The sequence below is a fragment of the Lissotriton vulgaris genome, chromosome 3_1, assembly GCF_964263255.1.
Source record: "Lissotriton vulgaris chromosome 3_1, aLisVul1.2, whole genome shotgun sequence".
NCBI lineage: Eukaryota > Metazoa > Chordata > Amphibia > Caudata > Salamandridae > Lissotriton > Lissotriton vulgaris.
Window position 1 is genome coordinate 1,570,856,460 of NC_141689.1, and position 24,853 is coordinate 1,570,881,312.

Here is a 24,853-nt window from a genome sequence, read left to right on the forward strand (position 1 = left end):
TGGGGTGAATGTATGACATTGTTCTGCATTCTGTCCATCAACTTTGGTTTTTGCATCCCAGAAGGCTACAAGATCACCCGCAAGGACCGCACCAACGGAGTAGGTGGAGGAATTGCCATCGTTCACAGAAACACCCTCAAAATCTCAACAGACGCCGACGACATCCTCAGCACCGCCGAACACCTGCACTTCCAGATCAACACCGACCCCAGCACCACCCTTAAAGGCACCCTCATCTACAGACCCCCCTGAACCCCGACCGCAGTTCAGCGACTCCATCGCTGACTTCATCAGCACACACTCCCTCGCCTCCACGGACTACATCCTCCTCGGGGACCTGAACTTCCACATCAAGAACGACGACTCCAAAACCTCCACCCTGATCGACAATCTCGGCAACCTTGGACTCAGACAACTCGTCACAACACCCACTCACTCCGCCGGCCACACACTTGACCCCATCTTCTCAGCAAGCACCCATGTCTCCTTTGACCGCCCCACCGAACTCCACTGAACCGAACACCGCTGCATCCGCTTCACCTTCCGGAAACCCACCACCCACCACCACACCCAGCTGATGCCTCGCCGCAGCGGGGGCAAGATCACCGAGGACCAGCTAACCACTGCCTTTGCCCAGAGCCCACCCACAGACCCGACGGACCCCGACGCCGCAGCCCGCAACCTCAGACAATGGATCGACGACTGCGCCAACATCCTCGCCCCGCTCAAGACACCCCCCAACACCCAGACCAGCAAGAGAGCCAGCTGGTTCACCGAATGCCTCCAGGCCTCCAAGCAAACCTGCCGGAAACTGGAAAAAAACTGGACCTGCGAAAGAACACCAGAAAGCTACACAGCCCACAGGAACACCACCTGCCTACATCACCAACTCATCAGATCTGCTAAAAGGACCACCTTCAAAGACCGACTAGACAACAACGCACACAACAGCAAAGAGCTCTTCAGCATCGTGAAGGAACTCTCCAACCCCAGTTCCAACCCCAGTTCCAACACCAATGACATCCCACCGTCACAAGATCTGTGCGACTCACTGGCCACCTTCTTCTATCGCAAGATCGCAGACATCCACAACAGCTTCGACGCCGTCATCACCCCGGCAAACGCCGGCACCCCCGCTCCCACGACCACCACCTGCTCGCCTGGACCAACATCAACGACGACGACACCATCAAGATCATGAACAACGTCCACTCCGGATCTGCGGATGACCCCTGCCCACACCACATCTTCAACAAAGCCAGCAGCACAATCGCACCCCACCTCTGGAAAACCATCAACATCTCCTTCGAGACAGCGACCTTCCCGGAGTGCTGGAAGCATTCAGAGATCAACGCCTTACTCAAGAAACCCAAGGCAGACCCCAAGGACCTAAAGAACTTCCGACCCATCCTCCTGCTCCGTCCCAGTCCGGGTTCCGTAGAAACCACAGCACCGAAACTGCCCTCATCGCTGCCACCGATGACATCAGGATCCTGCTCGACAACAGAGAAACCACGGCCCTCATCCTCCTGGACCTGTCAGCCGATTTCGACACAGTCTGCCACCTGAGAGACCTGCACTGGCTCCCCATCAACAAGAGGATAACCTTCCAGCTCCTCACCCACGCACACAAGGCACTCCACGACACCGGACCAGCGTACCTCAACAGTGACTCAGCCTCTACACTCCGTCCCGCCAGCTCCGGACTGCAGACCGCGCCCTCGCCACTGTCCCCCGCATCCGAAGAGTGAGCCGGCGGCAGACCATTCTCCCACCTCGCCGTCAAGACGTGGAACACCCTCTCCATCCGCCTACGGCAGACTGAAGACCTCCTAACCTTCTGGAGACCCCTCAAAACATGGCTCTTCGAACAGTAGCAGTGTTCTCCTCCTAGCGCCTTGAGACCCTCACGGGTATGTAGTGAGCTTTACAAATGCTATGATTGATTGATTGACTTCTGCACTACCTTTATGGTAAAAAGGCGTTTAGGCAAATACAAATAGAGGGGTTGGTATAGAGGTTGATGTCATGAAACAAGATTGTTTTTAACAAGGGTCCAAACCCTGATAGCAGATTATTTAAAAAAATATATATATATATGATTATAGGACGGTACCTATTATCAGGTTATAAGCCATTAGTCCTCTGTTCATGTCAATCACTGTGAGTGCACTGGCGCGCTTTTTGAACATTAGTGTTTGTTATTTAATGGTTACCATGTCCATTTTCTCGCTGACAGTGAGCAAGGGCGTCCGCGCCCGAAACGCGTCTGTTTGATGATTTCTGCACCCTGCACTTTAATGGCAAAATAAAAGAAGCTATTTGACAAGCCTGACTCTGGACGATCATTGTTGTTTGCGCGCTGGGAAAATAGGCAGAGGCGCTGCCGTTTTTCAAGTCGGAGAGTAATATATATATATACACATTTTAAGTTACCAAAATGAAAGAGGCTCCTTTGTAAATCACCCAGTAACAATATCTGCAGTTAGTCATGAGAGTGCATGTCAGAAATGGATGACATGGTTGTGGCACGTCATGTGACTTGTGTGGCATGTACCTGATGCCAGAGTGAGACGTGTCACATGCCTGGAATGCGTTTCAAGCCTGACTGCCTTAGGCAGGAACTACCACCATCCTGGCAAATTGGCACTTGGAGGGATATTGAAACATTGCCCCAGGTGCATTTCTAGCGCTTTTGTATATAGCGCTATTGTTTGGAAGGGAGTTGGGTTTGTAATTCATGTTTATTTTTATTATTTGCAGGAGCTGCCGCCGGTGCTGAAGGTGGCGGTGACCGGGAGCTGAGGATAATCCTGGTCGGTAAAAAAAGAGTTGGGAAGAGCGCCGTCGGGAACACCCTCCTGGGGACGGAAGAGTTTGTGTCCAAACCCTCACCACTGATCAGGGAGTGTCAGAAGGGGGGCTGTGACTTCCAGGGGAGACGCATTGTCGTTGTGGACACCCCCGGCTTCTTGGTCACCCCCCACAATAATGACGCATTTATCAAAGAGATTGCCCGGGTCACACACTATAGTGCTGGTGCTGCAGCCGTAGGTGTTCACGGAAGAGGAAGAGAGGGCAGGGGAAATAATCCAGGATTTATTCGGGAAAGGGGCGGATTGGCACATGATCGTGCTGTTTACCCGGAAAGAGGACTTAGATGGTGGATTAGAGGCTTATGTTCGTTCAGAATATAAATGTAAAGGGTTAATCTATGCCTGTGGGCAGCGGTACCTGGCTTTCAACAACAGAGCCACCAGAGGAGAAAAGAAGGAGGAGCGGGGGGAGCTGATCGGCATGATTGACAGGATGGTGGCAGAGAACAGGGGGCGCTGCTTACAGCATCTGATGTACGCGGAAGCCGAGGAGGCCTTGAAGAACAAGCATTGGCCGCGCGGCTGTGAAAGTGAAAGTGATCGCGATGCACTTAATGACCTGTGACCGAGGAAAGCCGGATGGAGGCTGCACGCGTAACCTCAAGCTTGAGGCAAGCAAAAGCCTGTGGTAGCACTTTCAAAACCCACTTACAAAATGTCTCGCAGAGCTACTCATTAGCTGGCTCAGGCGAGACCTAAAACTAGGAGGGGTCACATTAAGGAACACATTAAATTGTGTGATTTCTTTTTTTTAAACAGCCCATGAAACCTTCAGGAAACAAAGGATGCTGGCTGAGCCTGATTTATAGGTTGGCGGGCAGGTAACTCTATCACAAAGTGCCTTATATGTTAAGTTCATTATAATAAGGCGGACGGGATATCCTTCACATTTGTGACAGAGCAATCATTAGTTAAACTTTAAGGGGCATATATACAGCAGAATGGAGAAGGATGGCGTTAAGCAAACATTGCTAACGCCACGCTTCTCCATTCTGAATATGCAGCCCTGTCTTTCCCCTAGCGTTGCGCTGAGTTCAGCTAACTAGCCCCAACATAGACACCCTTGCAACATAGTTCAAGGGTATCTGCGTTAGGGGTAATATTGTTTCTGTGCAGGAAGGTCCTCCTTCCTGCACATAAATAATCTTTAAATGCAGTTTTGTAACTTCTATTCATGCTGCTTAATGCAACACAACTTATTTTTTAAATGATTTTTTTATGTGCAGGAATGGGGACCTTTCTGAACATGAACAATCATAGGCAATTTGCTGTTTCTATTTGTGCTGCATAATGCCACACACATAGAAACAGCAAAAACGAGGTGAAATAAAGCATTTTTCCTAATTTCGCCGGTTTCAGACCAGGTTTTCCCTGGTCTTAATTTTGGCGATGCCTCCTATTTACGCTGTCCTTGTAAATAGGGGGCAGCGTCAAAATAAATGGGTGTTGCGGTGGAACGTCCACACAACACCCATTGCCCTCCCCTTTCACAATAAACACAGCGGCTTAACACTGCCTTATAAATAAGGCGAGGCAACTATCACCATCACAACGTCACTGAAAGTGACGTGGTGGCAAAAGGACCTTGTAAATAGACCCCTAAATCTGGCTTTCTGTTACCAGTAATCCCCTGTTATGGGTGTCATAATCTTCTACCTCAGTAAAGCGTGCCTACTTCATGAAGACAAGTACTCCACCTCTCTGATCTGACTATTGCTATTCTCACGGAATATTGAGCTTTAAATGTCATCTTCTAAAAAGACCACAGACAGAATTTTTTTTAGTTATACCTAGGTCTTCTAAAAAAAATGTTTAATAAACAACACAAAACACTGAAATTCACCAGTCATACATAACAGACCTAAGTATACCTTATACCTCCATAGGTCAGTTGTCATTAGTGACGTCACATTTGAAGTTATTAGCAGTGAATCATAGTGGTGCAAATTATACTTAGGTCAGTTACGTATAACTGGTCAATTTCCGTGTTTGGTTTTAAACAATAGTTTTTTCTTAGTAGAAGACCTATGCATAAGTTCACTGTAACATTTTTTTTCAGTGAATTTTTAAGGTCAGACCCTGTGGGTAGGCAACAGCCCACTGAGCATGGCCTCGCGGGCACTTAAGAAAGTTCGAGCGGGCAACCTGCACAGACCCCTACACCCCTCACCCTTTATTTTCAGTTCTTTAAATGTTTTTCGGTCCTCCAAGACAGTCAGGTTGAATTTCTTTTTTATCATTTAGGCACACAAAGGTAGTCTTATACTGTTAATAATTGTTTTTCAGGACCACCGTGTCCTGTAATGGCGACTGTTGCTGCCACCCAATCTGTACTACGGCAGAAAAACAAAAATATTAGTGAAGCACTAAGACAACTGGGAGATACACAGTTTTATACAAAAGTTTGGATGGACTGTCAGAAATATTTGAATTCAAGATATCATAACGAACTGATGACTTGTAGAGATAATGGCCTCCTCAGTTATGATTAATATCAATACTTGGGAATAGCGAACTCAGTCATTCCAACATTTTATTTACCTCCCAAAGTGCACCAGGACAGTCTACCAGGGGGACCAATTGTTTTTGCTAACGGAGACCTTTTTGAACAGATATCTATTTACATAAATTATTTTTCATTCTTTTTTGTTGAGAACCCTACCGCTTTATCTGAGCTGTAGCTCAGATTTTCTTTTTTAAATATTGACTATTGATATTAATCAGCTATAACACTGCCATGATCAGGCATTCTGACAGCCACCTTGTAGTTGGTATGCAGGTATTACAGAAGTTTCTCAGTCATTATGTGCTTTTTTTGTTTCGTAATTCTTTATTGAAAGTTATAGAAAAAAACATAACAGTATGAATTAGTGACAGCAAAACATATCGGCAAAGGACTATCCCCTAGATTCATCAATAACAAATTTTTTGATTCCTTAATAGCGAAAAATAGCGATTCGCTATTAAGGAATAGCAAAATGCTATTCATCAAGAAATCACATAAAAAATAGCGATTTCTAATAATTCCTTAATTCCGACTAGCAAATTGCGAGTCGCAATTAAGGAATATCTCCCCATTCATTCCTATGGGCCTCTAATGGGAAGACCATCTCAATTTGCTAATCTCAATTAGCGATTCGGCAAATTTAGATTGAGATTTCAAGGGTGCAGGGGTGTTCAAAGGACACCCTGTTGCACCCCTGAAATTGATGTGTGCACATATGTTGCGCACACACATGCCCTTAGGGCATGTGTGTGCGCAACATGAAGCTTTTGAAAAATGCACTTTAGTGCATTTTTCAAAGTTTTTGCTATTTAACACGTAGTTAGACTTCGCGGTAAATAGCGGCCCCAGATTGCGAATTCGCAATTTAAAAATGGTTCATGAATTGCATTTAAGGAATCTCAAATTGAGATTCCTTAAATGCAATTAATTGCAATTTAGCGATTTCTAGAATTGCGATTTTTGCATTTGGGATGATGAATCCCAAATGCAAAAATAGCGCTCGCAAAGGGCCAGATTCTCAGAATCTGGCCCTTTGCGAGCCGATTTTACTTTGATGAATCTGGCTGTATGTTCATTGTGGGTACAATACATTTGTGCTGTTTGCAAAGGGAAGCTGCACAGAACAGGGGGAGGGAGATTGGTAGGGGAACAGAAGGAGTCAAAGGAGAAGGATAAGAAAGGAACAGAAGGGAAGGGGAGGGGAAATGATGGAGAGAATGGGAAATATGGTCGATAGGTGCATTTCTTAAAGGAAAAAACATCAGGGTGGATTATTCAGAGGCAAATCTCAGTGCTGTGATCTGTGAAAGATTGCAGGATAGTTCAGAGGATGGGGGGTTGAATAAAGTAAGCAGTAAGGATTCTAAAACCATCTGGGGAAATCGTAGAATAGAATATAAGGGCATTTACCCTCGTAAGAGGAGGAATGAATGCGGGGGGGTGGGAGAGAAGAGATGCAGGAATATGTAGACGTGTCTAAGGTGAGAGTGGATTAGGGATATACTGTGTGTAATGTCCAAAATCTTTAGCTATAAAAGATTACTCATTGAATTTAGTCAGAGGGAGTATGGGAGGAGGAGCCTAGGTCTGCTAGGCATAATAAGAAATGTGTGGGGGGAGGGACAACTTGTAGCTCTGGGTGGTAATAAATGAGTGAAGTGACGCCTTCTTGCTCAGAAGTGGGGTGGAGGGAGAAGGAGGGGAAAAAATAAGCAGGTGAGAACCATGGGGAAAGAGAAACGGAAAGGTATACAGTGGGAGGGGGACAGAGGAAGGAAGGGCTAGAAGGGAAGGGGAGGGGAGGGCAAACAAGGGTTGGGGAGGAGAATGGGGGAAAAGTAGGGGCGGAGAAGGGAGAGGAATGAGGGGGGGTTAACACGCTATTAGGTATCCCAGAGAAAGGAGGCCCATGTTTGTTGGAATATCACATCATGGTCCTGCATGCCATATATTAGATGTTCATGAGATGCTGTTTGGACCATTGCTTTCATCCAGTCCTCTTGTGAGCGGGGAGCTGGGGATCTCCATTGTTGTAAGATGCAGATTTTGGAAGTAGATAGCGCTGTGTCTAATAGGCGAATTTGTGGATGCGTAAGGTCAGGCGAGTCTCTGATTTAATGCAGTTGGATGATATGGGGAGTGAGGGGACGTTTGAGAGACATTGTCTCACTCAGAGTATCTCCTATGTAAGTCCAGAAGCATTGTATAGAAGGTCAGTCACATAGGATATGGAGGAGATCGCAGTTTACTCCCGGACATCTCCAGCATTTAGAGTGTGGTAGAAGACCTGCTCGTTGCAATTTTAAAGGTGTCCAGTACCAGTCATGTAAGCTTTTGAACAGGCAGAATTTCAAACAAGCTTCTCTGGTACCTTTGTGTAGGGCTTCTAGTATAGCCGACCAAACCTCTTTCTCCTAATTGATTTGTAGGCGAGTCTGCCATTTTTTGCAAAGACATCTAACAAGAGGTTGCTAGTACAGGTGATTAGTTAATGTACCATACAATCCTGACACTACTCCCTTTTGTCGTCCCCATGTTAGGAGATAATCCAATATCGGTGAGGGTTCCAGCGTCCACGGATTGGGACTGAGACATCTTCTCAGAGAGTGCTTTAGTTGTAAATATTGCCGCATTTGTTGCTCGGGGAGAACACATTCCTCTTTGAGTTGGGTAAATGACTTTAGTTCTCCATTTCTTTATGATCTGATCCAATGTGTTTAAATCTCTCATTTTCCAAGTAGACCCATGAATCGTATTGCCGTTTATTCAGACACTAGAATTTCCCCAGGTTGGGGCTTTAGAGTGCAGCCAGTGATTTATCTTGAGAAGGCGATGTGCCATGCTTTATATGTAGCCTGTATCACTGGATGTGGAGAAAATATTTGCAGGGTGCTGCTTCCGTAGAGGAATAAAGGCCATCATCTCGGCCAAAGAGTGAGCACTACATAGCAACCCACTGAAGAAGCTCTGGTGTATTTGGAAGTAGATAGGTTATCCCTGAAAGGGGCAATGCTTGGGAATAGTGTTCCGGAGATGGTAGACTCAAATCACCATGGAAACGGCAAGCTATAAGTTTGGCTGCAGCAAGCCGAGGGCAAGTAGTTCCCCAAACAAAGGTCCGTATTTGTGTGTCTATGAGACATAGGGTTGTCAATGGAGTTATAATCGGTATAATTCCCACGGCATAAGTGAAATAAGGTAGCATGACCATCCTAACAGCCTTCACTCTACCCCACACTGAGAAGCCTAAAAGGGACCATTTGGCAAAGAGGGGTGTCAGATTATCTGTGACCATTCCTTCCAAGCCTCGATTTGCTAAAATACCTAGGTACTTTAGTTGTGATGGTGTCCAGCGAAATGGATATCCATCAATCAATGTCTTCGTGTTACCCAAGGACAATGGGAGGGCTTCGCTCTTGTCCCAGTTCACCTTGTATCCAAATATGGCTGTGAGTCTGTTGATGACCTCTCGAGGGCAGGTAGGGAGTGTGGAAGGTCTTTTAGAGTGAGGAGGATGTGCCACCTGCTATGAGTATGCCTTGTATCTGTGGAGAATTGCGGATTAGAGAAGTTAGGGGTTCCATGGCCAACAGGAGGGGGAAAGGGGACATCCTTGACGGGGGCCTCTTCGAATCGGAAAAGCTTCAGATATGACTCCTCCACAGTTGACCTGAGCTACTGTGTTATCATAGAGGATGCGGACTTTGGAATGAACTGGTGACCTAGATCAAAGTGCTTCATAGCAGCAAAGAGGTTATTCCAATTGATGCAGTCAAACAGCTTTTCTGCTTCAAGAGAGATGACCACAACGTCTTCTGGCATATCTTTTGTCCCACAGGGTACGAGACAACGTTCAAAGGTTATTTCTAACAGAGCAGCCTGGGACTAAGCCAACTTCTGTGTGATTAATAAGGGACAGTATAAGTTTGCGAGCTGCACCGACAAAATACTGGCCAGGATCTTAACGTCTCGATTAATGAGGGAGATAGGACAACAGCTGCCGCAAGAAAGTGGGTCTTTACCCAGTTTGCGAATGACCGCAAACTGGGACGAATAGGGCCACCATAGGGATTTCCAGCAGACCAGGACGGTGAAGACAAGGAAGGAGAGCGGCCATGGCAAGGAGAAGGCAGTCACAGCAGGTGGGACGATAGCTACACAGTTTGCGAATGACCGCAATCATAGCGCGATTTGAGATAGGGCCTAACGCGGCCGGCCGGTCAGCCTTGTACAGAGCCACTTTTAGTGTGTCGACTGCCTCTACACCAGACCACTTATAAAGTTCAGCAGGAAAACCGTCCTAACTAGGAGATTTATGGTATGGTAATTTGGCAATGGCAGTCACAATTTCATCTTTTCTGATGTCTTCCTTCAGTAACTCTCTTCCTTCATCTGTGAGGCATGGGAGATCGATGCCCTCAAGATAAGTGGACAGTTGGTCTGTGGATGCATGGGCTTCCGGGGAGTAAAATTTTTCATGGAAGAAGGCAAATGTATTTACTATGTCTTGAGGTTTAGTGAGGATCTAACCAGATTCATTCCGGCATGGATAGCCATCTCTGCCTCACGCTGTTTCAACTGTGCAGCTAGTAGGCGGGCAGCCTTTTCATCTTGTTCGTAGTGTCTGCCTTTTAGGAGCTGAAGGGCATATTCAGCTTTGGATGTGTATAGGTTATTGAGTTCCCTTTGGGCTACTTCTAAATGTTGGCAATTGGGTACTGTGTGGTGAGAGGAGTAAAGTAACATGAGTGAAGTTACCTCATCTTTAAGCTCTATACGACGGAGTGCCACTGTCCTGTTGGCCTCTGCCGAATCCTTCATCAGTTGTCCACGATTTATTGTTTTTGCACCTGCCCAAATGAACCTATTAGAGTTGATTGAGGCCTTGTTGTCAGTTAAGCAGGCTGAAAGGTGAGATTTCAATCAGGCTTAACCCTGGTGGGAGTGGTATCTCTGGATGTTCAGTCACCATGGTTTACAGCCAGGGAAGTTTAGGCCCACTTCAAGAGCAAGTAAGACCGGGGATTGGTCGGAAAGGGCTGCTTCCAGTATTTGGGACTCACTGGTGATTGCAACTATCGGATGAGATATTAGAAAATAGTCTAATCTAGACTGAGTGCCCTGGGCTGAGGAGAGAAACGTATATTCTTTGTCTGTGGGTGGCATAGGTGCCAGTGATCTACCAGGCCATGGTCAGGTGCTATGTCTTCAAATAGGGCTCTACCTCATTGTTACCTCTATCTAGGGGCCTGTCCTATCTAAAATCACATCATGAGCAAGTTTCTAATCTCCGCCGATGACATAGCTAGATGCCCCAATTTCCACTAACAAGTGGTTCAGGCTAAGGAAAAAGGAGTGCTTAGCTCCCATAGGAGCATAGACTTAACCAATACATAGGGATCTATTCCCTAGTTTCAATTTAGCAGAGACATACCTGCCATCTGGGTCAGTCCAGGTTTTGACAATTGTGACAGACAGGGATTTGCGCAGAAGAATAGCCACTCCACATTTCTGTGGTTGGCTTTCGCCAATTGAAGTCTGAACCATCACATTAGCATGGATAACCTTGCCAACCTACTCGCGGCACAGGTAGTCGACTCTAAGGCATCTAAATGTGTCTCCTGTAAAAGGACCAGATCTGCTCTTTTCATTTTCAGATAAGAGAGCACTTTCTTTCATTCAATGTAGTGTGTGAGGCTGTTAACATTTCATGATACAATGTGTAGTGGGTGAGAGGAGGAAGGGGTATTCGCTGTCAGTTGGTCTTTAAATGTGGGAAAAGATAGTTGATCATAGAGCGAAGGGGGAAGGAGAAGTGTTGGGCTATGAAGGGAGGGTTAAGAAAGGAATATATAAAGATATGTGGGGTGACAAGGGCGAACTTAGGTAGAGATTAGAGAAGGAATAATATGAGGGTGGGAGGAAGGGAATGAAAGGTAAGGAAGGAAACGTTACGAGCAAGGAGGGCCGAAGAAAGGGGCAAAGTTACTCTCGAGTGGTTCTTAATATTTTGAGAGGGAAGCAAAGTGAAGAGGAGAAAGGGGAATGGGGGTCTCTTATGCTCACTTGTATGAATAGGTGAGAAGGGTTAGGGAAGAGGAATGAGGGAAGCAGAGGGGCTAGTATTGGGAGAAGAAGCAAGATTGGCGAGGTTGGGGGAAGTGGGGAGAGCTGTTGATACGGGCATAGGTAGCGCTGATCTAGGATGGGGGAAGGGGTTTAAAGGGCTGCTTTCTGCAGGTCTACACTTGCGAGCTATGCGCGAGGTAGGAGCCCCTTCTAGCACCAGAGTCAACTGGGAGACATATCTTATCAGTAATGTTGTCAGTTTGAGGATGTTGAGTAGTCCACTTTATAAGGAGCAGGTTAGAAACAGAGGAGAGGACGGGGAGTAAATACAATGGAGGTCTAGTATATAGGGGGTTAGAGAAATCGGGGGGTGGGTAAGGGGTAATCCGCGCTTTGCAAGGCATACAACATTGCTAGAATGAGAACAAATCTTATCTCCTAATCCTCCTAGACCTATCCTCAGCATTCAACATGGTCAAACATGACAGCATCCTTGAATTACTTGAACAAAGAATGGGACTAGCAGGGGTTGTCCTAAGTTGGTTAACCTCATTTCTACACAACAGAACTCAAAGAATTACTGTTAACCAATCCTTGTCCACTACCACTCCGGTCACTTTAGGGCTTCCTCAGGGGTCCACCTTATCACCTACTTTCTTTAACGTGTTCATGGAGCCTCTCACTGAAATTCAGAATGTTTCCAGTGTACAATACCACATGTATGCTGATGACTCCCAACTATACCTTAAAATCTCCCCCCCTGAGTACAGTGGTGGTTTCTCTATACGGGCATCGAGGCTCCGCCCTCGTTAAATTAAACAAGAGTGCTAATTTTTTATTAAATAAAAAATACCCGTTTTTTGTTGTCTTCAATATTTCTAAAAACACAGGGCACTGTTTTCCCAACTCACCGATACTGCCGCTGTGACAATAGCCATTGTGAAGTTTGGATGCATGTTGTCACGTGATGTGACTGACTCACCTTGCATTCTCCCCGGGCAGTCCGAAAGAAGCCTAAGTGTTTGCCGGCTGAGAATCTCACAGCCCTGAAGGCTGTGATGTCATCAGCTCGGCCAAAACCTAGCTTCAGGGCCCAGTCTTCACCCTCCAATGGTGTGGAGGTTAAGTTAGCCAGTGGCGTTTTAATACCAAGCCTGATATTGCTAACCCTCCACGTCAAACAGGGAGTGGAGAGTTTGTCACCACACCCCTTTCCCAACTCATTACAGGGGCATTCTGGGACCCACCCTGTGATGAGTTGGGAAAGGGGTGTGGCAGGCAGGAAGGTGAGGAATGGAGTCTGCGCAGACTCGACCTCAGACCGCTTCCCACACGTGTGAGTCTGCACTCTCCACTGTGGTGGTGTCTGCAGGAACTTACTGGAAGGCACTTACTGTGTCATAATTCAACTCCAGCGAGAGGGACTGCATTTTAGAGCCGACTTGAGTCCCGAGACAGTTCATCATTATTGCAGTGCTGGCAGCAGCTAGTCCAAATGGTTGCTGCTTGCCACTGTCACAGCACCGACTGCAGGTTGCTGTTTGGTGTACGACTGGATTAAAGTTAACTCCAGAGTCAGCCGTTTTACCAGCCCAGGTTAGGCCCAGGTGTGTATTTTTTTAAGTTATTTAAGCCCGTTTACAAGGGCCTTGTGTCACATGCATGAATAAGAGAGAGCAAGGCCCTGATAATTAACAGCTGTTGCCAACTGAATAAATGTTTCCTAAACAATTCAAAGCCTTATCATGTTGTGTTTGCCAAAACAAAGCATTTGTATGACGTGTCACTCATTATGTTTATTGACAAACTGGAGGAGGGCTAAACGTACGCGCGCCGTGGCTGAAAGTGATAACTTGGCTTGAATGGTCTGATCCTCGTGTGTGCTAACTTAATTGAGCCAGTATTTTGTGCTCTGCCTTAGCGAATATGTTTGGTATTCCTCAACAGCTAGCTACAGCTAATGGAGATTATAAACTAAATCTATTTGCAATCTAACTTTTTCCTTTGCAGCCTTGTAAATCCTGATAATACCCTTGCGGAAAAGGAGACTTGTAAAATGTTAATGTTGGCACTGTGACGATAATTTGACGCCCCCCACTTTCAAATGTCACCAGCCACCACTGCCTGAGGATATTCTTCTACTCAGCACAACTCTCCAAAAAACCCAAAACTGGCTGACCAGACACTACCTGAAACTCAACTCCCTCAAAACCGAATTCCTCTGAATTGCCCCACCAACAAAATCTCTCGACATCGAAAATTGGATGAAGCACTTAACAGCCGTAAACTGCCTTCCACACATTATAAATTCCACAAGATCACTAGGAATTTTACTTGACAAGAATCTCAACATGCAGGAACACATCAGCTCAGCCTGCAAAGGAGCAAACTTTCAAATGAGCATTCTAAGTACATTTAAACTCTTCCTCCTATTCGACGACCTTAAATCAGCGGTGCAAGCTCTAGTGATCCCCAGATTAGACTATGGGAGTGCTACACTATGTGGTCTGCCAAGATCCAAGTTGGTTCCACTAAGGGCATCCCTTAACTCTGCTGCAAGGCTTGTCACTGGATCAAAAGGGTACAACCACATCACTCCAGATCTGAAGGCACTAAAGAGGCCCCTTATGAGGAAAGGATCCATATGAACATTGCTTGCATGACCCACAAAGCTCTACACTTCAGCTAACCGAAGAACCTAGCTGACAGACTGGAACTGTCTGGCTGTGGCATATCATCCAAAAGCACCAGCACCTCAACATTTTGGGGAAAAGAAAACCTATAACCAAGCCTTCTCTGGATTGGCCCCTTGAATCTGGAACTACCTGCCCCCTGAAATCAGAGTGATCCCTTCAATCACTTCATTCAAAAAAGTAGTCAAACTGCTTTTAAAGAACAAATCTCTGAACAAAACCCACTGACTCTTTCTCTGGATACTGATGTGACGGAGTTCTCCAACCAGGGCTTGCACATGCTGTCTGATTCCTGGTTTATAACTCACTGTCTCACTCCTGATTTGCAACGGACAATGTCAGAGTTTATGTTTCTTGGTTATCTACTTTCTACTTATTGAACTATTTGTAAAGCGCACTGATACCGTTCTAGGCTCAAGATCGCGCTATATAAAACTTCATTAAAAAAAATACAAATAAATTAAAGGTATAATCAAACAAGTACATTTTGAAGAACACAGCTATGGCATTTGAGCATTATTATAAGAACACAGTTATGAAAGAGGATAGGGAGATAGAAGGAGATAGCAGAAAGCAATAAAAGGCATATAGCAAGTGCTGCATTGTAAGTAAGTGGATACTCAGCCGGCTGTCCTTCTCAGCAGACATCATAGCAGGCTCCCAGTTTTCTCCTCAGGTGTAGGAAGTTCAATCAGCTACCGTTATAGGCCAGGATACACCGTCCTCAGACAAAGCGGGTTTTAGAGGAGAATGTGACTTATCTCTGTCTCAGCAACTACCTTTAGAGCCTGTGCTCTGTCCCCTAAGGAATGGACTGGTCAGTCCGGTTCTCGTCCTCTGCTCTGTGGTCTGTTTGAGTTAAGTCGTTGTCCGAAAGAGGGTGTTGAAGATGGTATTGATTGTTATCCGACCTCCAGCAGAGAAGCAGCACATTCCATTCTTTGAGGAGTGAGGCTTTCCAGGAATTGGCGATGGTCTTCTGGGTTGAAGAATTCTTTGGCTATTCAGTCCTTAGTGATCCGCACACGTGTGGACTCAAATAGGCCATATTTGATGCCTAGTTGTCTTAAATGGGACCTGAGAGAAAAAAAGACTTTGTGATGGTCGTTTGTTTCTTTTGAGAAAATCCGCTGCCATTTTGATCTTGTGACCCTCAAATGTGTTTGCTGGACATGGGTGCAAGCAGCTGTGATCAATTAGCGAGCCTCTTCGTGTCGTAGGAAGCAGACAATGATCGGGCGTGGTCGTGAGGTCTTTTCTGTGTTGAGAGGCCCAATACGATGGGCTCTGTGCATCTCTAGTGGTGAGTCGAAAGTTAGACCTGTGGGTTTTGGGAAGTTTGCCTAAGAAAGGATTTGGCGTCCGATCCCTCTATTCTTTCCGGGAAGCCAAAGAAGCGGACATTATCCTGTCAGCTTCTTCTTCCAGGTCGACTACTTTGCTCCGAGGAAGAGAAGTTCTTGGTCTCGTCTCGGTATGACATCAAGGTGATTCTCCACTACAACGACTCGTGCTGTAAGACCGTCCACTATGCCCTGAAATCTAGCAATGTCTGCACATATAGATTTGATCTCAGTTGTAAGAGCAGACATGGATGTCTCCATACCTTCCAAATGACGGCCCACTGCGGAGATTTCATGGAGTATCCACTCCATAGTGAGGTACGGAGACATTGCCATCGAATGACTAGGTTGTTTCGGAGTCGAAGAAGTGACCCCCCGTGTGTCTGAGATGGGACGTCCTTGGGTTAGAGCTTCTGTAAATAGGAGTTATCTTGCGGGCTTCCCAGACACTTTGCTTGAAGGCTTTCTCAACTTTTCTGTATACAAGTTCTTTTCCTCCACTGATGTCTCAAGTGTTGTGGCCAGTGAGCGCAGGGACTTATGGAATGGTCAGAGGAAAAATCCCAGAAGCAGTAGTAATAGCTACTCTGATGAACTGTTGCATCTAATAATAGCTTGAATGGGCAGAAGGAGCTAACTGCTTTATGGAAGAGGGTTGGGAGTGTACTCTGTAGGCGTAAGAGGTTTGAGGAGAGGTTTCCTGTGTATAGGTTACATGGAGCCCTTGTGTTGCTATGGTAGTGTCTATGATGAGGTTCAGCTTTATTTCAGAGCAGAAGATGAAGTTGAAGTTGGAGTTGGAGGCGTGACCAATAGTAAGTAGAAAAACTTAAGGATAATCTGTAATAATATTATTATTATTAGTGTTAGTATTATTATTATTGTTATTAGAGGAGGCACTTGGTCATAACCTGTGTCTGTGTCTTGCCTGTGGGTTCCAGTGGAGGTCATTTCCTCAATCTTTTGCCCTTATTGTTGATGGTCTAGTCTCAAGCAGAGGCAGTGACCCGATATGTAGACTTGGGAGACAATAGTGTGAGAGAGATCTGCGGGTGTTAGACTTTCCTAGACATCAAAGAAGGGGATGTCAAGTCCGGGCTCAGTTAGTTATATCAAGCGTGGGAAGGATCAAGCATCCGGTGTCAGGCTCCTGTCTTTGGCATAAAGTATAATTTTTTTTTATCCAGCAGTCAACTAGGGTACATAATAGTACGGTATAGGTTCTTTTGGGTTCACTATGGTAGGTAATAACACATTTCCTCAATATTCACTTAAATTCAAGACTTATTATGATTTATGTCCCCTCCACTAGCAGTCTCTCATGACGATATCAGTTTGTCTCTTTGCGCACTTTTTAAATTCAACAGTAGTAGTGCCCCACAGCAGTCAGACAGGCCACTATGGGCACAGGGCACAATTAATTATGTATAAAAACATCTCAGCCAGAAGAAGGGAGGGAAAGCAGCGTCACACGGTAATTCAGAATTCAAAAATTCAAAGGGCCTTCACTCGTTTCTGTGAAATATGAAGTGTGTGTGGGGGGTGGGGGGGGTGGGGGGGGGGGGTGGTTACAACAAAAACCCTGAAAGGCAAGTGTAGCTTTTACTGCCCACTAGCGTGTTAGCACAGGCCCTCTCTGCCTCATCTGAGTAGGGCCTCTGACTAAAAGACTGTGTGTTTCTGTTGCAGAAGGTGAGGTCAGAAGCTGAACTTCAATATAGAATATATATAGCCACTGCTCACTGCTCACCGTGAGGATTGGTGTCTCTTTCATCCAGCGGCTGCTCCTCAGCCCAGCGGCCCCGCGTCCTCATTGCAGTCCACAGTCTTCTTAGTGCCACTGGACCTCCGGGGGCTATTCCGCAGTAGAAGAGCCATCACCGTGTGGCCTCATGGTCCTCCGCTGGTTAGACTCAACATGTGGGCTTAGGTTTAGGTTACTGGAAAGTCACACCACTTTCTGGGGCTCCTCACAGCGTGAAGCTCTTGAATTAAGCGGCAATCTTTCTATGTGTCAGACCACAACCCTATATTATGTGCTTTTATACTCCCGCCATGAGTCTATTGGCCTATTTGGGATCTCCTGACTTGAAAGCTTTCCCATGGGTAGCTTTCCCGATTAGAGGGAGGTATCTCAGAGGATGAGCTAATTAAGGCCCTAGGACAGTTCCAAAGGGGTAGTCTCCTGGACCCCAATGGTTTCCCAGTGGAGTTCCTTAGGTGTACTGCTGAATATATTATTCCTATGGTGAAAGCGATGTTGAAAGAGGCCTAGGACTCTGGTCCCCTACCGTTGGACCTTTGTTCCCATGGACATTTTAATAAATCTCAAGCCGGTATCTCCACAGCACCTCAGCAGCTCATACTATCCTATTTCTTTAATTAATGTGGAGGTGAGCTTGTCGCTAAAGTCCAGAAAACTTGGCTGCTGTTGGTCATTGACTCCCTGGTTTCCCTACTATCAGTGTGGGTTTATGCCTGGACGGTTTACCAGGTATAATATGCTGAGGCTAAACAACGTTTTGGCTCTCGTAGAGAGGAAATTTGGAAGGGCCATAGGCACTCCTTATGGTTGACTTTCAAAAAGGTCTTTGATTCTGTGACTTGGGAATACAGAGTTGTGCTACTAAGAAAGGTTAATACTGGGGATATGTTTATTAGATATGTGTGTCTGCTATACACTGATCTACGGACAAGAGTCCATCTTAGTCGAAGCATTTCTGATGAGTTTCTTGTCCAGAGAGGAAAAAAGCAAGGTTGCCTCCTTTCTTTACTCTTGTTTTCCATAACCACCATGCTCCTTGCCAAGTGGCTCTGTATTGATGTCCAGGTGTGAGGTTTAGAGAGGGCACTGCGGTCTCAGAAAGGGTATCCTTGTATTTTTCTCTGAGACCCTAAGATATCTGGTCACAGAATTCTCCAAACTTTACGTATATTCGGCACACACACACACTCCACCAAGTCAATATTACTAAATCAGTGGTTTACCCTATATGCACCAAACCTGCGGACTTGCGATGGGATTGTTCTCTTCTGAAGGCAACGGATGACTTTAAGTATTTAGGGTGTAATGTGCCAGGGTAGAGTGGAGAGTGGAGAGTTGGGAGTGCTTTATTCAATACCTAATATCCAAACTACAGAGATACATTTCTTTCTGGTGTGTGCATCCTCGATTATTGATGGCAGGGCAGCCAATTTTTAAAACAATGGCTCTGACACCTTCCTGCCCATGCTAGTGCAATCATGTTTGACCTCAATCGTTTAAAGAACCGTAGAATGGGGAAATGCCCTAATCAAGGAGTATTGGTCCACAACTAAGGTGTGTCTGATTTTGAGTACGTTAATCATAAAGACCGACCTCCTATTATCAGGGTACCACGTTCTTGTGCAACGCTCACTACCTATTTGGGTATTCCTATCTATCTCAAGGGTACCCTTTGCTTGTCCTAGTTGCCCAGAGCTTCATTGAGCAATCTGCTACACATATTACATTGTAAATGGTGAGAGAGCTGCTTAAACTCTGAGCCGCCAACAACAGTGTTACGCTCCGGACCTCGAACCCCAAAGCTAGCTGGCTTCATCATTGTAATTTAAGACACGCATTGTGAGGAGCGGGTTTGGCATTGAGTGCAGGGAGTTCTCCCTGTAGGTGCAGGTGGTAAGTAGTTTGTGACCAGACAGTGTTGAGTACCCTTTCTAGGTGAAGAGGTTCATCCCACAAGTGATCTTTGCATAGGACCCAGCTCAGCACCCAAGAGCTCCTTAACTGTGCCTCCTACCAAGGACTTAAGTTCTCTAACCTCAATCTGGAGGTCTTTAACTAGTGTGTAAGTAGCTGTAGCTAGGTTTAGATCTTTACAGTAAGAAATGTCAGTAGCCTCTGTCCCAGTACAAACTTGTAAATTAGTGAACATTGTCGTTGGTCAACTGCTAAAGGAGCATATCTATTGCTACCTGTGATTGATGGCTCGAGAGGCACAGCAATAAGCTGTGAAATAGGGTTGGTGGTTACAACACCTCGATTCTAGGCCTCATGTTTAGTTGCAGCTTTTGGTTTGGTCTTGGGTACTGGTTGGGTAGTAGAATTATTTGCAGGCTTTTATTAAAAAATCCCTGCAAGCTTTGGTGTTTTCTTCTGTACCCAGTTGCTGATAACTTTAGCAGTGTCCTTGTCTCTATTTAACATTAGCTCCACCTCCTGAATAAGGGTATCAATCTCTTCCACTCTACAATTTGGTTGCAGAACACATTTTGCCTTTTTTTCCCCTTAATGTACCATGGAGGTCTTCAGCTGCCTTGCGTTTCCCATATTTTACTGGAAGATGATCCCACAAACATCTCTCATAACCAGTGCTACCACTACCGTTTAAGCAACAATAATGTGCCAATTACATGACTCAAGAAAAAAAGACCAAGAGCACGCTAGTCATTCAAATTTCAACCAAGTAGCTGAGCTTAGTCGCACCAGGCCAAACTTAAATAAGAGCCAGGATAGATGAGCTCAGCCCAGCCACCTCTGGGCGATGACAAGCAATGACCAGCTTTGGTGAGACCTGCACGCATCCCTCTCAGCGGGATGGAGAAGAGAGCTTTATAGCACAGAACCAGGTGATAGAGCCCCTCCTCGCTGTCCCTTTCTCAGCCAGCAGGATCTTCTGGGATCTGGAGTCCCCAAGCAGCAATTCGTCCTTTAATAGTTCATGCACTCAAGAACCTTGTGGTGTGTTCAAATAGATAAAATGCTCAGGAACACATAAATTAAATCAAGGAGGTATTTATTAAACCTCAGCCACAGGAGACAGATCTTCAACTGCCCTCTGACAGCTGGAATTCACATACATTCCAGAATCCCAACATGAAAGATTCTAGCACATTAAAGGAACAGGATGAATATAAGTAAGCAATATCACACATTTCCCTCCCAACAGAAAGTAAAAACAATAAGTAATAACAGAAATAGAATTTCAAATACAAAAAAAATAGAGAGAGAGAGTTATAGTGAATAGTCTCTTAAATAAGTGGGAAGCCTACGTATTCTTTGACATCTTGAAGAAGACGAAGATAAATTCAAACCATTGGCAAAATTAGAAGTTGAAAGAGGCAAACCTTGTCTCTCATAAGAGAAATCACGTACAGGAATTCTTGACTTAACCACAACCACTCTGCTCCTATTCCAAATTCTACCATCCTCTGTTTTGATGGCATTCCTGAATACCTTCACTACAGCTCTCACATCAGAGAATTTTGACCAGGTTCTACAGCCAACAGGAGCTTTAATACGAACTAGATCACCAACTAGAACTTTCTGAACATTCACACAATTTCTTTTATCAAAATAAATCTTTCTTTCATCCAGCTTCCTTTCTTCCTTCTTTCGCCACTCACCAATTCCATTATCAATCAGACCCTTGTTGAGATCCATCCAACCAGGAGACAAATAAGTGTTGGGAGCCCTCCCTTTAAACAAAACAAACGGAGATCTACCTGTTGTCGAATGAGGAGCAAAACGATAGGCACTTATTCTTTCTTGAAGGACAGATTTCCAATTTAAACCAGATGACCTTGCTAACTGTATAGCCTCCTTCAATGTTTTATTAACCCTCTCTACTGCACCGTTAGTTTCTGGGTGATATAATGAGCATCTTTTATGTAAAATTCCAGATTTTTCCATAAACTCCTCAAAAACTCTTGAACAAAATTGTGGTCCATTATCTGATAGAAGACTATTTGGAAAGCTTTCTTTTTTAAAAATGGTGTCAAGGAACTTAATCACTTCCTCAGAAGTAATTTCTCTCACAGCACTCACCTCAATCCACCTAGAATACAAATCCATCAGAACTAGAAGATAAGGTGTATCACTCACACCTGACAAAGGACCAACTATATCTATAGCTAACTCTTCCCAAGGATGTCTTGGAAGAGATCTCTTTACCATGGGCATTTGCCTAGTCTTCTGTATTTTATCACTAGCACAGCATTCTGGGCAATCTCTCACTAGCCTTCCGATCTCCAGATCCATCCCTGGCCACCAAAATTGTATGCGTAAAATTTCTTTGGTTTTTACAATACCAAGATGACCAGAGTGTGCATGAGACAAGAGTTTCCTCCTAATACCCAGAGGTGGGACCATTTTTGTACCCCGAGTTAAAAATCCAGAATGTATAGAAAGTTCATCAGAAACTAAAGTCCAAGGTTTCTCTAAACGTGAGTTATTACTCAAAGAAAGCATCACTCTTTTTATCTCTTCATCCTTTTCAAGTTCATCTCTCCACTCTTTCTCCTCAATCGCTCCTTCTGTAATCTCACATACATTTATTGAATCAGAATCTTTCTCTTGCAGCGTTCTTTTACTCTGAACCAGTGATTGTTACATAGAAGAACATGAAAGAATGTTGTAAACAATGGTAAAGTAGTGCAGCAAGAACGCGTTCATTTCATCAAATGACCAGGCGTCATCATCAATCAGAGTTCTTTTCATGTGCGCGCAAGCTTAAGCACAAGATGAAACGTCTTCTCTCAGAACGGAGCGCGAGCAAGCAGGCATCGCGCAAGAGATGAAGTGTCAGGTTTTCTCTCGAGGCCAAGCGCGAGAAGGAGACAGGCTTAGCGCGAGCAGCACACGTTATTTTTAAAGTTTATTTTCCCACATTTATCTTTTCTATTGTATTTCAAGTAATCCGCCCACCTTACTCCTCACCGCTTTTATGATTATGCAGCAGCTGGGAAGACTCCGCTTCCTTTCTTAATATACATTTCTGCCGCTGGAGGAGTAGACGAGTCGTTCTTCTTCTCTCCCTGTGTTGAGGTGAAGTCTTGGGTTCACCCGATCGTCGCCATAAAAATGTGGTGTGTCCAAATAGATAAAATGCTCAGGAACACATAAATTAAATCAAGGAGGTATTTATTAAACCTCAGCCACAGGAGACAGATCTTCAACTGCCCACTGACAGCTGGAATTCACATACATTCCAGAATCCCAACATGAAAGATTCTAGCACATTAAAGGAACAGGATGAATAAAAGTAAGCAATATCACAAACCTGGTCAACAATTTGCCCTATTCCTTACTCCATTGACCATATTACTGTTTGCTATGGCCTCCGTTGTCTCGTCAATGGTCAGTCCGTCTTTGTGCCACTAGCTCTTATGCTCCTCTGAGTGCCTCCGTCACTCCACCCTTGGCAACCTCTTTCACAGCCTCCCCACCGCAAGCCTCGCTGGATGTGCTAGCCAGCTGTGGCTACCTCAGGGGCACACACACCCACTACTTCTAGCTTCTGCCAACAAAAAACATGCAAAATCCCCAGCAGCACCAATCGTCCCAAGGACTCACCAGTGATGTCTTACTTGAACAAATTGGTGCAGTGTGGGGCAGGCAGTAGATGGCTCAGCATGGGGACAAGATATCCAGCCTCTGGACTAAGGTTGGCCATGGCATGAGCACTCCCGCCACTTCTTCCAGCTTGAGAGCTTGTCTATAAAGTCTGTCTTCTGTCCCCATGCTAGGGACGTCAAGCATTGGCATCATCAACCCACTTCCTTCCAGCCTCAACTGCAGCAGAAATAACTCCTTCTTGTATTGGATGGGACAAGTACCCATCATGCCATGTGGTATAAGGATCCTATCATACTCTTTGGCCCATCTCTGACTCCCTCCTCCTTTTCCCACTTTTAGCCTATCAAAGCCCTCAATAGGGCATCTTAACCCTAGTCTAATGCCTCTTAAGGTCATAAAAGTCCACCAAAATCCAAGAGAAAAAGATATACAAACCACAAGCAAATCAGTCTTGGCCTGGTGAACTATGTATATGTTCAGGCCCTCTGCAACACTGCAATTGCGTGACTGTGGGAGACCAAATTATGTAACTGAGTTGGCTAAATTATGTGGCAAGAAAAGGCACATTTTGCAGCATTATGTAGCATTTTCTGTAGCTCTTTATATTGCCTTTTTGCCATTTTAACAACGATTGATAAACAAGAATGCAAAATAAAGAGTAAGAAAAATATACAAATTCGTCAGATCCAACTGAAAATGCTAGCCACCAAAAATAATTATTTTATCTTTCACGGACATTGTAAAACTATTGTTTATTACTATCCCTACTCATTTCAAGAGTGAAATTGTGTTACAAGAAATGATCATTGTTGATTATTTTTTTCGCATGGTGTAGAATTGTTGCAGCAGTGATCAGAATAAGATTTCAAAAAACATTCTTGTAATAAGATGTGTGGCATTTTATTTTGTGTATCCATCAGTTATCTTATAAAACTGGTCTTCAGTTTTGGGCTTACTGCGTGTCCACAGCGGGGCCTTCCGAAGCAATGTTCCAAAAAGAATGAGGCATACAGGACAGTACTGTGGATTTAAATATGCATAATGTAAATATTTAGCTAGAAGGCAATTTAATATTCAACAAGGCAGACCTAAAATAGAGCAGTAAATGTTTGGGATTTTTCCAGACTCTTGTTAGACTGGCTAACTGTCCCATTCTTACAGATCTGTCCCACTTTTGGGTGGCCTGTCAGTCGGTGCATAATTTGCTATCATAAATATTAGTACATCTGGCCCTTAGTTCTTTACCCACCATAGGGTATGAGCAGGGTCCCCAACATTATGCAGCAACGGAGAAACTAACTATGCAGCAGAATTAACAACATTATTTTGTAAGAAAAGGGAATCCTGCAGAATAGAGCGGCACAATCTGTGCAGCCCTATTTTACTATCTTGTCATTTCAACAACTATTAGTTTAATGCCTGAAGACAACAACTAACAAGTCAAAGTTTCCCTTTCTATTACTGGCTGTTTGCCACTTTGTGCAGGCTTTTTGGTTAGAAACTTTCGACCCTTTTGAACTAGAAACTGAACTCGGACGAGACGGAGGTCGTCATCCTAGGCTCCCTCCGCCTGGGGCGACTCCTGGAGGCCGGCCACACTGGGAGCTGCACCGACACCCACTGACCAAGCACGCAACCTGGGGTTCATCCTAGACTCATCACTATCAATGACCCAGCAAGTCAACCCCGTCTCCTCCTCCTGCTTCATACCCTCTGCATGCTCCGCAAGATCTACAAATGGATCCCCACCGGAACCAGAAGGACGGTCACCCATTCCCTCGCCAGCAGCAGACTGGACTACGGGAACGCCCTCTATGCGGGAAACACAGCCAAACTCCAGAAAAAACTGCAACACATACAGAACGCCTCTGCACGCCTCATCCTCAACATCCCCCGCCACAGCCACATCACTGCCCACCTGAGAGACCTGGACTGGTTCCACGTCAACAAAAGGATCACCTTTATTTATTTATTTTTTTAAGTTTTATACAGCGCTAGCTAGACCCGGAGGTATCTGAGCGCTTTACATG